Raw genomic sequence first — 15739 nt, 5'->3', positions numbered from 1 at the left:
CAAGATCTAGATCCAAGGGGTTCCCCTCACATAGAGGAGAAAGTGATTGGTGAAAATGTGGATCTAGATCTCCTCTCTCTTTTCCCTCAAAAACTAGCAAGAATCCATGGAGGGATTGAGAGTTAGCAAGCTCGAAGAAGGTCAACAATGGGGGAAGAACACGAGCTCAAAGGATAAGGTTCATTGGGGAAGAAGACCCCCTTCTATAGGAGGGGGAAAATCCAACCGTTATGTGCTCAGCCCGCACACGAGCGGTACTACCGCTCCACGAGCGGTACTACCGCTCAGGCGGAAGAAGCAGTGAAAAGGAGCAACAACACAAGAACCTTGGGGCGGTAGTACCGCCGATAAGCGGTACTACCGCTCACCCCAGCGGTACTACCGCTGGAGGAGCAGAACACGGGACAAAAGGAGGCAGGACAGAGCCGAGTACGGTGGCAGTAGTGCAGTAGCGGTACTACCGCTCGACCGGAGCGGTACTACCGCTTATAGGCGGTACTACCGTGCCTTACTGCCGCGCGACTACCGCTGAACCTGACACGAAAAGAGCAGACCCAAAATCGAGGCGGTAGTAGAGCGGTACTGGAGCGGTACTACCGCTTGACGCTACAAGCGGTACTACCGCTGCCACCGCGGTACTACCGCAGGGAGAAAAACAGAACTGCCAAAACTTCTTCATATGAGCTCCGAATTGAGCAAACTCAAGCTTGTTGGATAGAGGAAGACGAGTAGCATCAAAACAGCGGCTGGTTATAGTAAGAAGAGGCAGGGGAGGTATGCCAACAAATAGAGGAGTGAAACCTCTAACCGAGAAGAACCGGCATAACCTCCAACATCGAAAACATCATAGAAGATGCGAGTGAACTCCGTTTTCGATGAACTCGAGCTTGTCATCAAGATGACCATAAGCTCCAAAACTCACAAAGATAAGAAACAAACAATAACCAATAAAGATGATGCAAGGATGCAATGGTTTGAGCTCTCTATGAACGATACGATCAAGCTACTCATCGAGAGCCCCCCTTGATAGTACGGCAATCGATCCTATAACCCGGTCTCCCAACTACCATCACGAGACCGGTAAAATAGAAAACCTATCAAGAGCAAACCTTTGCCTTGCACATGGTCCACTTGAGCTAGATGATGACGATCTTGACTCCCTCAAGATGGACCACCTTTCTTGATTGCGTTGGCTCGATGAAGACTAGTTGATTGCTCCCCCATACTCCACTATGGGTGAGCCACCCTTCCGCACATCTTCACAAGTCCATTGTCACCACAATGGCTTCAAGCATTTGATCTCTTCGTGATGCTTTACTTGAACTTGCCCGCTTCACTTGAACTTGCACACCGTAACCTAACCCCACAAAGAACTCTCACGAAGACCATGGGTTAGTACACAAAGCGTAATTGACAATGCTTACCATACCATGGGATCGCTTGATCCCTCGGTACATCTTGTGCGCTTTGTGTGTTGATCAACTTGATTCACTCTTGACTTAGTCTTGATCAACCTTGACTCTTTCCAACTCTCTTCATTTGGATGATGTCTTGAAGGTAAACATGAATGATCACACAATCTTCTTCTTCAAGACATGCTTGCAATAAGCTCAACTCTCACATGACCAATCTTTGGATAATTCCTTAATAACACCTTGGTCACCACATAAACTCCTTGAAACCAACACATGGACTTCAAGAAATGCCTATGGACAAATCCTTCAAATATAACTCAAAGCAACCATTAGTCCATAGAGATTGTCAGCAATTACCAAAACCAAACATGGGGGCCTAATCCAGGACTCCCTCAGTAGCCCCTGAACCAGGCTTCAATGACGATGAGTCCGGCGCGCAGATTGTCTTCGGCATTGCAAGGCGGGTTCCTCCTCCGAATACTCCATAGAAGATTTTGAACACAAAGATCGTGTCCGGCTCTGCAAAACAAATTCCACATACCACCGTAGAGAGTATAACATTCCACAAATCTATTCTGCTGACGAATTTCATAGCGTGACATCACGCCACGGCCCGGTCATTATTCTAACCGTTTTCAACCTGCTACTGCACATATTGCGAGGCGGTTTTATTGGCACGTCTTGTCGAAGCAGCGATCGTGTTCCCCTTATCACGGGATTCTCATCAATATGGGCGTGGTTAACCCAATCGTGCTTGCTAGCATGACTCCTCGATTTTAGGCAAGTCCCAGGTGGCCACACGAAGGACGCTTGATATTCGCCCTCTTTATAAAGGGGCCATGGCCTGTCCTTTTCTTCTCGCGCCCGATCCTTCCCTTCCCCCACCTCGAGTTCCAACACCCAAGGCTTAGGCTAAGTGCTCCGGATCTTCAATCATGTCCGAATCCAACCATCAAGGCCGGTGGATGGCCTCCTCTGTCACGGAGGAGGACATCAAGAAGCTAAGAGAAGCCAGGTATCTGACCGCCGAAATCCTGCACAGGCTGCCTGCTCAAGGGCAGGTCATCCCCACTCCCGAACCCAACGAGAGTGTCGTATTTGTTTCCCACTTCCTCCGAGGGCTAGGCTTTAGTCTTGATCCCTTTGTTAGAGGGCTCATGTTCTATTACGGGCTCGATTTCCACGATCTAGCTCCAGATTCCATCCTTCACATCTCGTCGTTTATCGTCGTGTGTGAGGCCTTCCTCCGCATCCCCCACACTTCGGCCTATGCCTCAAGACCTTCAATGTGAAGCCGAAGATGATCAATGGGCGACACGCAGAATGCGGAGGTGCCATAATAAGAAAAGGCGCCGATGCTCCATGGCCAAAGGGTTCCTTCCCGGAGATGTCCAACTTATGGCAGCGGGAGTGGTTTTATATCACAGCTCCCCGAGGTACTAAGTGGGTAGCTGCCCCTGCCTTTCGTTCGGGCCCCCCCGCCACAACTGGCGTCATGGGTCAACAAGGGGCTGGACTGGGGGCCAGTTAATGATGTGCTGATATTGCAAAGCCGCATCCGAGATCTCCTCAGGAGAGATGTCAGTCTTGTCAAGGTAATGCAAGTTATGCTAGTTCGTCGGGTCCTGCCATGCCAACGTCGACCTCTCCGTATGTGGGAGTTCAACCCGGAAGGACCGCAAACTATTCAGCAATTCTTCGGCGTGACGCTCGAAGAGATGTATGGATTGTTCTTCGGATCACGAATAAAGTGTTCGGACACCACCGAGGATGCGGGTCTCAACTGCAACCGTCCAGATACCCCCGCAAGTAATCCTGCGGTCGAACATACTGTCTTTTTATTTGTCACAACATCATTCTGAAAAAATCGCTCTTGGCCAGGACTGGATAAAAAAGGCGAAGATGATCAGGTGTTCGGCCCCCCTTCCCGAAGGCTCACCGGATCTTGTACTAGCCAGGATGCTTGAGCACGCACCTTATCAAGTGCCATCAGAGGAAGATAAAGGGAGGGATAAAGAAGCCGAAAGCGGGCCTCACGCATTACACATCCAAACCAGGGGAATTAGTGTCTCCGCGAAGGAGGATAATCGAGGAGAAGAATCTAAAATTCCCTCTCCCCAAGGAAGGAAAAGGACCGCCTCTGAAGATTCGGAAACGAGGGTTTCCAAACGAGGGAAGAAACCTTTGTCAGGGGGCCCTGCCCCGGAGGGCGTCCTTACCGCACGGTACCCACAAGGGGGTCATCCCTCCACCGAGCTGTAAGCGAATAAGAGTACTTTTGGTAAATATATACTGCTTCATCTCTGAGGACAATAACCGAGGCGTATGTCTTGCAGTTTGGATCGTAGCCCTTCTCGACAGAGTTCGTCTTCGGGGGATCTTCTTCCGGAGATGATGGAGAGCGAAACGCCTCCCCTTGTCTCCCCGCCTCGAGGGGCGGACGACCCTGAGGTGTCGTCACAGAGACTTTCTCCTGATCCGCCAAGGCCAGAAGGTAACCCTTCGGCCGCCCAAAGTCCGGAGTATTCGGCTCCTAAGGAGAGCAACAAAAAGAGTCCGGGATTGTCCGGTGCACAACCGGACGCGCTGATGGGTCTTCTGGAGCAAGCGGCTATCTCAGAGGCGCATCGTACTTTGATGGGTACGGTGGTTGAGAGGATTTCATCCGCCAAAAGTGGATTGCATGAAGCTTTTGCGAGCCTTCTAAGAGGCTTTGAGGTACGCAAAGTATATATATTTTTGACGGTACCGCACATGCTAGATGTGCTCTGTACAGATAGTAGCCCCTGAGACTCTGGTTGCTGTCCAAAGGCGGCAAACAGAGGATCATAGTCCCAGGTAATGATCGCGCTGCTTGCATGTGCAGGCGGCTGAGGGTCCGGAGGCTGGCCGGACTGAGTTTGCCGAACTAAGGCGGCAGCTTGACGCGGCAGATGCCGACATCACGCTTGTGAACAAGCGGCTTGACGAGGCACAGGGTATGTATTTTCGGGTGGTCAAGAAATATTAAGAGGAGCATGATGCTAGTATCTATAATATGTTGTTATTGCAGATGGAGCTGCCGCTATGGAGACCCTTCGGGCGGAACTTGCCCAAGCCAAGGAACAACCCAGGAGAAGTGATGCGGCCGCCCTAAAGGCGGCCGAAGAGCTGAGAGCCGAACGGGCTGCTCGTCGCCAGAGCGAAGATAGAATAGCCAAGATGGCTGTTGTGAAGGATGCCGCCGACCGGTATGAGCTTCTTGAAAAGGAAAGCCAAGCGAAAGCGGCGGACCTGAAGAAAGCCATGGTAGCAGCCAAGGAAGCCCGCTCTAAAATCAGAGCAGCGAAGGAGGACCTTCGTCAAGCCGGAGATATCACGGCTGGGAAACCCTTTTTGTTGCGGACGAAGTTCGAAGATCCGAAGTATGCCCCTCTGGATCAATTATGGAGTGCTGCAGACGCGTACTTGGACTTGGCAACGAGTGCTGCTGCTGCGACTGAGTTTTTCAAAGATCAAAAAGATCATGAAGTGGAAAAGTTGTTCTGGTCGCAGTTTAGTGCTCTAACACGTCCGCTGCTGTTAAATGAGCAAATGGCCGAGTGGGCTGAGCTCCATAGGTTGTCCGGGCTTGCCATGAGGTCTGTCGTGGATCATCTTTGGCCGGAAGGACCAAGGCCGAATAGTTATTTTGGTATAGTGCAACGATTCCTTGGTGCTGTGCCGCATATCGACGCTGCAAAGAGGTCGGCGTGCATAGAGGGTGCACGGATGGCTCTTGCCCGTGTTAAGACATACTGGGCAGAGATGGAGGCCACCGCTATTGCAACCCGGGGTTCGGCCGTAGGCCAGGTATCGGCCGAGCACTATTCTGAAGAAGTCCTAGAAGGCGCTCGCTTGATAGAGGCTCAGTGCTCGAAGAGTATCATGTTCTAGTGACATGTATCCCAATTGTAAAAACAATGCTATTTTGATTATAAAGGCTGTGTTTATACTTTTGCCTGAAAGTATTATGATGCCTCCTGTGCGGCCGTTTATGTATGTATATAACCTAAAAGTTTGCAGTCGTCGGCTTCAGCCCCCACGCATATAATGCGGGGGTGTTCGGAAAAGCACGTATTCACACTTGATCCTACGTCTTGGTCCATTAAGGAGGTGATAGCGCGGCGAACAAGGCAATCGGACTATATTGCTTTAACACTTTCACTTAGCCATAGGAGTTTGACGGTGGGGCTACTATATAGCCCCTGGTACTTCCGTGTCTATCCGAATACGGTGCGCGTACATACATGACCGGGAAACCGGTCCTTCGTTAATGCGGAGGAATCGCGAAGATTCCGATGAGTCATCGAGTGGTTGACCAGTCTCGCGCTTTATCATGACAGTCAGTTTTCGGCTTTCTCTACTGAGGTGCTCGTCCAGATGAACCAGGGCACAATCGCAGTAGTTCTTCCGGTGCCACCTTAGCCGATAGAGCGGAACGTAAGGTAGCAAAACACGGGAGCCGGGCAAACCCAACTATTGACCAAAGACATGATTCGGAGCTGATGCATATAAGGCCAAACTCGCGACGCCGAACACTCCCTAAGGTATTCGGTCTTTACAACATATACCGGGCTGAGTAACGCCCTTGATAATGAACTTACAAGAATCTTGTTAATACATGACGGATTCAGTTTGTCATGGACCAATGCAAAACTGTCATGGAGGGAGGGTCGTGACGGATTTAGAATCTGTCATGTATATCGCGTCATAATTTAAAAACTGTACCACCATGACGGCTCCTGGCCATCACCGATCTGTCCCAAGCTCGCCCAGGCCCGGTCCTCTATGACAGACTGGTCCGTCATGGATTGGCATGACATTGCACCAATATTGACCTGACGTGGCATCTACATGGCACCAACATGGATTTTACGTGGCATCTCAAGTAGCCTTTGGCCCAATTATTTGTGGCGGTTTAGCCCATTTATTTTAACCCAGCCCATTATATTCATCCAAACAGCTATGGCACAACACATTTTACACAATCAAACAAGCTTTTAGAACACAATTAATTTCCATTGAATAGACCATATTTTGGCCCATTTCACAGATTTCTGTTCAATTGTTTCACTGAGTAAATGCCTTTTAAAATGTGCCCAAGAACACATCCAACATCACTTCACATGCTCTCAATAACAATTACAACAGATTATCAACAAACATACAACGTTGTACAGACTCTCTTAATCATCAGGTTCACCTCTACAACTCAAACTTCCTTTGCAGCTCTCACCAAAGGAAACCTGTAACAAACAATATGCTTCTGTTACAGAATGGCAAGTTGATTACAACAACAGCAATAATAGTTATTATCATCTGAACCATCATTTTTATTACTAAATATCAAAAACAGCCAAGTGGACACTATGTTACAAAAATATATTTTACGATGAATCGAATGAAACTAATTCTATGGTATAGATGTTCCTATATACTTGGTCAAATTCAGCTAATTTGGAATTGAGGGAGCAGATTATAAATGGTGGAGAAAGGAAATAATCCCCAAGTACAACATGAGTACTAGAAATATCAAACAACAAGAACTTTGGACACGTGTTAGGAAATCAAAACAAACATAATAATAATGCATTAATATATACACTTTGCATCAATACAGAAATATGTCAGACAAGGAACACTGTTTCCACAATATAGGAAGACAAAAATGCTACTGTGGAACCTTTTGGAAGTGGTTGAAATGGTACTACATTCCATTTTATTAGGCAGTAAGAAGAGGTACAATTCCCCTGTTCTCTTCTGGTTCTGGAAAGATGCAAAAATGCACAGCAGATGCGATTTTGCACTCTGGAGTACATAGGGCAAAAACAATGGCATCACTAACAATATCCATGATGCGGAGAACTACAAATTTAATTTATTACATGGCTTATGTAATTACTTAATGGTTATTAAGGTACACACTGAATCAAAACACATGAACACCAGGAGATGGTCGAACCAAAACAGATGAGCTAATATATTCATTATATTCAACATAGGAATTGTTATGCGAAGACTTAGATAACAAAATTTGAGGTAGCAACCTATCAGCCAGAAATGTTACATTCGCCAAAAAAAATCCCGTCCATCGGCTACAGAACTAAAATATGAGGAATGACAAGTGTTAGGCAATAGTGCATGAAGTTCAGTACAGAATGGCTAACAGAGGTCAGAGATGTTGCGAACATGAGACTCGCTAAGATAAGTATGATAACAAAATAATTTATCATACTTTCCAGTTTCATGATCAATCTTTGACAGAGATGACTGTTGAACATAAAATATGGAGATACATACTTTGTGATTATGAGAATCGGTTAACAATACAAGAAGAAAGAAAGACGCACAACATGGAGCATAAAAGAATTATGCATTGATCATCCTTTAGGGGTCCAAGATCATGTTATAGGTTCTCAAAATAACTCAGAATAGTTGCCACTTGAGAGTCATCATTACCAACAACAGTCAACTAACACTACAGCTACATGATTGCCACTGTCATTTAAATCAAACCAAGCAGGGGAGGGATGTAGAGGTAGCAGTGCACACCGGAGAAGTTTGTAGGCAATGCAGCAGTCGCAGTGTAGTTCAGACAACGTCGTCGCATGACAGAGGAGGTTGCCACAGGATGCACACCGCGCCGGAGACGCAGAAGAGGGGGTTGGGGTCGTCACTGTCCAGCCCAACGCGCGCAAGCGCCATCCAAGAGGCAGAGAGGTAGCGAGGGAGCGGGATGTACGACGGAGAGGAGCCACCAAAGACGCGCTGGCGACAGACACGACCCCGCAGCCGAAACCCTAGCCACTAGCATACAAATGTTATCTAGATAAGTGTAGGGCATACAAATGTTAAGTAGACAAGTGCATACAGAAGCCACTCTATCTTACCATCATATTGATACAGATCCAGCAAGCCATTGATTAAAAAGGCATATTCATCAAGAAATCCTGGTGCATTTGCTGGGCCATTTGGATAACTATGATGTAACCTTTTTCAGCTTGCATCATAGAGTTTTTCCTTTATAAAGTTTGCTGCCTTTTCTGCAACTTGAAGATATTCTACCGGCTGCAAAAATATCAAGAAATATGGATGGTCAAGGAACAGATTTACACGACACAAATAAAAACATTGATGTAAAGCAGGCGAAGACAAAAATCTAGTAATTTTGGTATGACTTTCTAATATAAAAGACTGTAGGAAATTCTCGTACAGTCATTCAATGCTCAAAAGAGACAAAAAAAATCTAGCACACATCTTGCTCCACGACACACGAAGGGGAGATAGCCTTTTAGACACACAACATCATGGTGTTCGCGTAACATAATGGACAGTTCATTTTAACAGTTTTAAACAAAATGCAGGGGCCTGTATTCCCATGGATTCGGTTTGAACAAGTCCAACATATGTACAGAACAACTGAGCAAGAAGAAGAAGCACAACAAACTACAGAGTAAAGACTGACCATGGCTCTCCAGTGTTTATGGTGTGGCTATAACTTACAACTAGTCAAAAGAGTAAATAGGTGCCACAAATATCTGAACTTATCAGTATGAAAACTGCTCCAGTTTGTTACTTTCACCCATTATTTTCACCTGATTTCAACTGCACATAGTTCAGTTTATTAGATGACTAAAATGCTTGACAGGTGCTGAAATTGAACAGATCAACAGTTCAATACTAAGGATAACTTGACTATACTATATCCATATGTCTGAGTATAGCACAAATAATTCAGCAACAAGAGATAAAATAGAATAAGAAGAGGATGTCGTAGAGGAGGGAGGGAGAGGTACAAGTGCTCAGGTTCGTAGGCTATGCAGTGATCGCAGTGCAGATCGGACACCGCCGTCGCGCAGCAGAGGGTGTTGCCACAGGATGCACGGCAGTGACGGAGACGTGGCAGAGGAGGTTGGGGTCGCCGCCATCCAGCCCAAAACGCGAATGCACCGAGCTAGGGGGCGTCATCCAGGAGGTGGAGAGGGAGCGAGGGGCACGGGTTCCGACGGAGGAGCCGTCGGAGACGCGCCGGCGATGGATGCGACGCTGCAAAAGAAACCCTAGCCACAGGGTATGGGTCATGGGCGAGCGCCGGAGACCGGGAACGGCGGATCGACCCGGACTGGAGGACGGAGGGGTCGGAGCCCAGCTCGTCGGTGTGCTGAGCGATGGCGGATGTCATCGGAATCGGCGGGCGTTGGTCGCGGCGGGAGGGGCCGCACGAGAGAGAGCGATGGATGGATGGGGTTTGGCGGATCTAACAGCGGCCGGAGTTGTGAGGTGAGGTGAGAGGAGGGGAGGAGGACAGCCGACGGGGAGCTATGGGATAAGGGAGGAGAAGAGGTGGTGGGTGGCGGCGATGGGGATTCGGGAGGGGGCTGTGCGGAGGAGGGAGAGACGGAGAAGTGACGGGGGCGTGCTAGGGTTAGCCCTTTTATACGATGAATGGTTAGGCAGGCTTTAGCGGGCTTAGGCGGGCCTGCGGAGCTGTACCAGGCCGTCCATGACGGTTTTAAAAAATGTCATGGCAAATCCGTCATGGATTAACAGATTTCTTGTAGTGAACCCTGAATTTCCAGGTACGTGCATTAGTCTGACATGGCGAAATGCCAATAACGCCAGCATCCCTCTCGGTTGTGTTGAGTATCCAGAGGGTGTGAAGCAACAAGAGACAGTAAGAAAGGTTTACACAGGGTCTTAATCTAAAAAGAAACCTTTGAGCGGGGCCCTGCTGCACGTCTGCGCATGTGTCTCCGTTGTGCCATATTCTGGAAGGGTGTAGCACGATTATCATCTGCAAAAGAGAGAAACTCAGGTGAAAGTCTTCGTGCGAAAAATTGGTTATTCTTAATAAACCATTAAAATTCAATCTAAATAAGTCAATCCGAACTATAGTTCTTTTTTACATGCGGGAAGCCCCTAGCACCACCTATGGGGGTATATCCATCGACCCAATCTCAGGTTTATCTGAGCTGTTACAGCCAGTGCTGCGCCGGACTCGTCTAGTCGTGTCCGCGGTCTTGATGACCGATCATTTATTCTGGTTGGAGAGGCCGGTCAGTGTTCGGCTGCTAAAGCCGCCACACATTCTTCCGCACGCAAGGAACGCTCTGTGTTTCCGCTAACCATGATGATGCCACGTGGATCGGGCATCTTAAGCTTAAGATAAGCGTAATGTGGTACTGCGTTAAAACGAGCGAAGGCCGTTCTTCCGAGTAGTGCTTGATAGCCGCTTCGGAATGGGGCGATGTTGAAGGTTAACCTTTCACTCCGGAAGTTGTCGGGAGAACCGAATACAACCTCTAGTACTAGAGAGCCCGTGCAGCGGGCCTCTGGACCTGGTATTACTCCTTTAAAGGTAGTATCGCTTTGGTTAATTCTTGTCGGGTCTACTCCCATTTTGCGGACTGTGTCCCGATATATCAGATTGAGACCGCCGTCCATAAGGACTCGGGTGAGATGGTATCCGTTGATTATTGGGTCTAGCACCAAGGCAGCCGATCCTCCGTGCCGGATACTAGTCAGGTGATCCCTGCGGTCGAAAGTGATCGGGCAGGCCGACCAAGGATTGAACTTGGGGGTGACGGGCTCCACGGCGCATACGTCTCGGAGTGTGTGTTTGCTCCTCCTCTTCGTTACATGAATCATGTTCACTGTTTTGACCTCTGGTGGGAATTTTTTCTGTCCCTCAGTGTTTTGCTGGCGAGGCTCATCCTCGTCCTCACTTGGTGTCTCCCTCCCCTTGTGTTCGGCGTTTAGCTTGCCAGCCTGCTTGAAGACCCAGCATTATCTCTTGGTGTGATTTGCAGGTTTATCGGAGGTGCCATGAATCTGACATAATCTGTCTAGAATCTTGTTTAGGCTGGACGGTCCATCTGCTGCCTTTAAATGGCTTTTTCCGTTGACCGGGTTGAGAGCCCCTGAATCCGGCGTTTACCGCCATGTTGTCTGGGCTGTCTTCATTGCTTCGACACTTGCTTTTATGGCGTCGCAGTTTCCCATTACCATCCCTGACTTCGGATGTGCCTGGGTCGCTGGTGCCGCTACGGGCCAGCCAACTATCTTCGCCCGCGCAAAAGCGGGTCATAAGGCTTGTTAAGGCTGCCATTGTCCTCGGTTTTTCCTGGCCGAGGTGTCTGGCGAGCCATTCGTCCCGGACACTGTGTTTGAAAGCCGCTAAGGCTTCGGCGTCCGGGCAGTCGACAATTTGGTTCTTTTTAGTGAGGAATCTGTTCCAAAGCTTTCGGGCTGACTCTCCGGGCTGTTGAATTATATGACTTAAATCGTCTGCATCCGGAGGTCGGACATAGGTCCCTTGAAAATTAGCCCTAAAAGCATCCTCAAGCTCTTCCCAACTTCCAATTGAGTTTTCAGGGAGGCTCTTCAGCCAGTGCCGAGCTGGTCCTTTCAACTTGAGGGGCAAGTATTTGATGGCGTGGAGATCATCTCCACGAGCCATATGGATATGAAGGATAAAGTCCTCAATCCAGACCCCAGGGTCTGTCGTTCCGTCGTATGCCTCTATGTTCACGGGTTTGAATCCCTCTGGAAATTCACGATCCAGCACCTCATCGGTGAAGCATAGGGGGTGCGCGGCACCCCTGTATTTGGATGTGTCATGGCGTTCTGACGGTTGTAGTGTTCGGTTTTGATTCTGTGCCGGAGCGCGCTTCCTAGATCCGTAGATGGACCTGGTCATACCGACATCGTTAGCCGCCCTATCGCGGCCACGGGGTGGTCGATCCGGCTGATCGACCGTTTTATTTTTGGCTGTATAGGCTGTAAAGCCTCGTCATCGAATTCAGGCAGCAGCTTGCGCTTTGGATAGCTCTTTGTGTGGCGACTGCCACCGTACTTTTCTTCAGTGTCGAGCACTTTGTTCCATCCACTGTTGAGTGTGTTTTGCGCGGCCTTGAGCCTTTGCTTCTGCTTCTTTAGACTCCTCGCGGTGGCAATAAGCCTTTTGTGGAGGTTCTCTTGCTCCAAGTGCCTTTCCGGGATGATGTGTGCATCGTCGTCCGGACTGTTCTCCTCTCCGGAGACAGGCTGATTATCTTTACCCTCAGCGTCGCCGTGGTCGGACAGCGGCTCCGTACTATGTTCGTCGTCCGCTGGCTCATCCTGCTCTGTCGCTTGGTCCATGTGGTCGTCGTTTCCTTCGGAGTCGACCGGGGTATTATTCTTTCTTGCTGTGTTATTGCTGTTTTTGCCGAGGCGGGGTTTGGAGCGGCGCCTACGTCGTCGCTTGGTTTGCTTCTCGAGGGAACTATCCTTCGCTGCATCCTTCCGTTCCTCGTCATTGTTTTCTTTGGGTGTATCCACCATGTATATATCGTGTGATGAAGTGGTTGTCCAGCGCCCTGTGGGCGGTGGTTCCTGTTCCTCTCCTGCATCGTCGTCCATACCGTCGATGTCTTCGGAGTCGAAATCAAGCATGTCGGTTAAATCGTCGACAGTGGCTATTAAGTGGGTGGTGGGTGGGGAACGAATTTCTTCGTCGTCCGCTTCCCACTCGAGCCGGACATAGTTCGGCCGAGGGTCTCTTGACAAGGAGAGAGACCGTAATGAATCTAGCATGTCGCCTAAGGGAGAGTGCTGGAAAATATCCGCGGAGGTAAACTCCATGATCGGTGCCCATCAGTTTCGACAGGCACGGACGCAAGCGGTTCGGAGCCCGTGGCCGGGGACGAATCCGAGGGTTCGGCAACACAGGTCTCATAAGAGGTGAAGTCAGTATTCGGTTCTATCGCCGTTGAGTGTGCGGCCTCCGTGGCGGGGTCCATCCACCCGTCCTCGGACGACGCGATCTGTTCCGGCTTGAGGGCCAGAGTAGCTATAGGTGTGATCTCCTCAACACCGTCCGATGGCAGAGCTAAGTCATGCTCATCGTGACTGCGCGGCGCACCTGACATGGGCTCGAATCCGTCGAAGATCAAGTCTCCGCGGATGTCGGCAGTATAGTTTAATCTTCCAAACCTGACCTGATGGCCAGGGGCGTAGCTCTCGATCTGCTCCAGATGGCCAAGCGAGTTGGCCCGCAGTACGAAGCCGCCGAATACGAAGATCTGTCCGGGGAGGAAAACCTCACCCTGGATCGCATCGTTGCCGATGATCGAAGGGGCCATCAAGCCTTTATGGTGACGGCACAGTGGAACTCTCAATGAAAGCACCAATGTCGGTGTCAAAACCGGCGGATCTCGGGTAGGGGGTCCCAAACTGTGCGTCTAAGGCGGATGGTAACAGGAGGCGGGGGACACAATGTTTACCCAGGTTCAGGCCCTCTCGATGGAGGTAATACCCTACTTCCTGCTTGATCGATCTTGATGATATGAGTATTACAAGAGTTGATCTACCACGAGATCGTAGAGGCTAAACCCTAGAAGCTAGCCTATGATTCTGATTGTTCTTGTCCTACGGACTAAACCCTCCGGTTTATATAGACACCGGAGGGGGCTAGGGTTACACAGAGTCGGTTACAAGGGAGGAAATCTACATATCCGAACTTCCAAGCTTGCCTTCCACGCAAAGGAGAGTCCCATCCGGACACGAGACGAAGTCTTCAATCTTGTATCTTCATAGTCCAACAGTCCGGCCAAAGTATATAGTCCGGCTGTTCGAGGACCCCCTAATCCAGGACTCCCTCATCCATTCTCATATAACTTGTTCTGTTTTATCTAGATTTTTTTATAACAGGTGATCGCAAAAAGAATATAACTATTTTACGAAAAAACTTTCGATATATTCATCTTCAATTATAGGAGTACAATGAACATTAGAAATAATAAAAATTGCATTCAGATCCGTACACCACCTGCTAGCGACGACTACAAGCACTGAAGCGAACCGAAGTCGCGCTGCCGTCATCGTCCCTCCCTTATCGGAGCCGGGCAAACTTGTTGTAGTAGACAGCTGGGAAGTCATCATGCAAAGGCCCCGTAGGACCAGCGCACCATGACAGCAACCGCCACTGATAAAGAATGCGGAGATCAGAATGATCCAACCTGAAGACACACGAACGTAGACGAATGATGAACAGGTCCGAGCAAATCCACCAAATACAGATCTGCTAGAGACACACCTCCACACGCTCATCGATAATGCTAGACACACCACCGGAATGGGGACTAGGCGGGGAGAATCTTATTCCATCTTTAGAGAGCCGCCGCCATCTCGCCTTCTTGAGGAGGACACAAACCCTAACAAATCTCGAAGACACGTCACCACTCGTCCGGACTGTTAACGGTTTATCGGATCCAAACCCGCACCCGATAGCTTAATGGCGACCCGTTACGGTGGATGCTAACGAAAACACTTTCATGGCGCGCTATTTATCGTCATGGAAGTGGACCCTTCCATGATGATAATTTGAGTATTGTCATGGAACACTTCTACGACAGCACATGTATGACTATCTTGATTTTGTCATAAAACCATCACGAATGTACATGCATGACAGAAAATGTGACCTACTGTGATAAATATGTATCATCACGGAAGTGTTTTTTTTTGTAGTGTTAGTATCGATCGGGAATAAGAAGTTAACAACTTAGTGGGATGCATCACCTCTATTTTAGTTTATCTCATGATTACTTGGTGAAGTCTATGAAACTAGTGATCCAGGTATGAAGTAGAGCAAGTTCTCTTCGTGGTAAAAATGAAAATGGAACCAAAAAGCTACAAGAATTGTGTAAATAACCCAAAGTTAAATTTGAACAACCAAGCGTATCTTTTCAAGTCACACCTGTAAAAGGGAAAATAAAAGATTCATTGACATAGGATAGGCTTGACTCTTCAAGAAAAGGGAAATAAATAATGTTTTCATTAAAAAGACAAAGACCAAGGGAATTAGTTCAACTGAAAGAATGGAGTAATTATCCCTTAAAGTTGAAGAGCGTCTTCTTAATGATGGATAATAACGTGTGGAAGCCTTTATGCTCATCGATTAAGGCAAATATATGGTAGTACACAAGAGAGCTGATCATATAATGCAAATTCTGAAATTTCATGATGGACTCATGCATTTTCAACCATCCGCATCTCATAATAAAGATGACCTCTTTCTTACAAGCTGCGGCATTTGCTCGGGGACGAACAAACCTCTATGCTTTGGGGAGTTGATGAGTCCAAATTGCGTGATTATTTTGCTAGTATTTTTATGCCTACGATCAGTAGGCTTTGTGAAATTTTACCGCGTTTGCACACTTCATTTTGTCGTTTTTCTCAGGTAACACTTTTCTTGATCCAATAATATTTTATGGAAGAAATCCTAGAAAATGGTAGTGAAATCACGTATTTAAAGTAAT

The sequence above is a fragment of the Triticum aestivum genome, chromosome 4D (assembly GCF_018294505.1).
Source record: "Triticum aestivum cultivar Chinese Spring chromosome 4D, IWGSC CS RefSeq v2.1, whole genome shotgun sequence".
Classification (NCBI taxonomy): Eukaryota; Viridiplantae; Streptophyta; class Magnoliopsida; order Poales; family Poaceae; genus Triticum; species Triticum aestivum.
Note: the sequence above shows the minus strand (reverse complement) of the source record.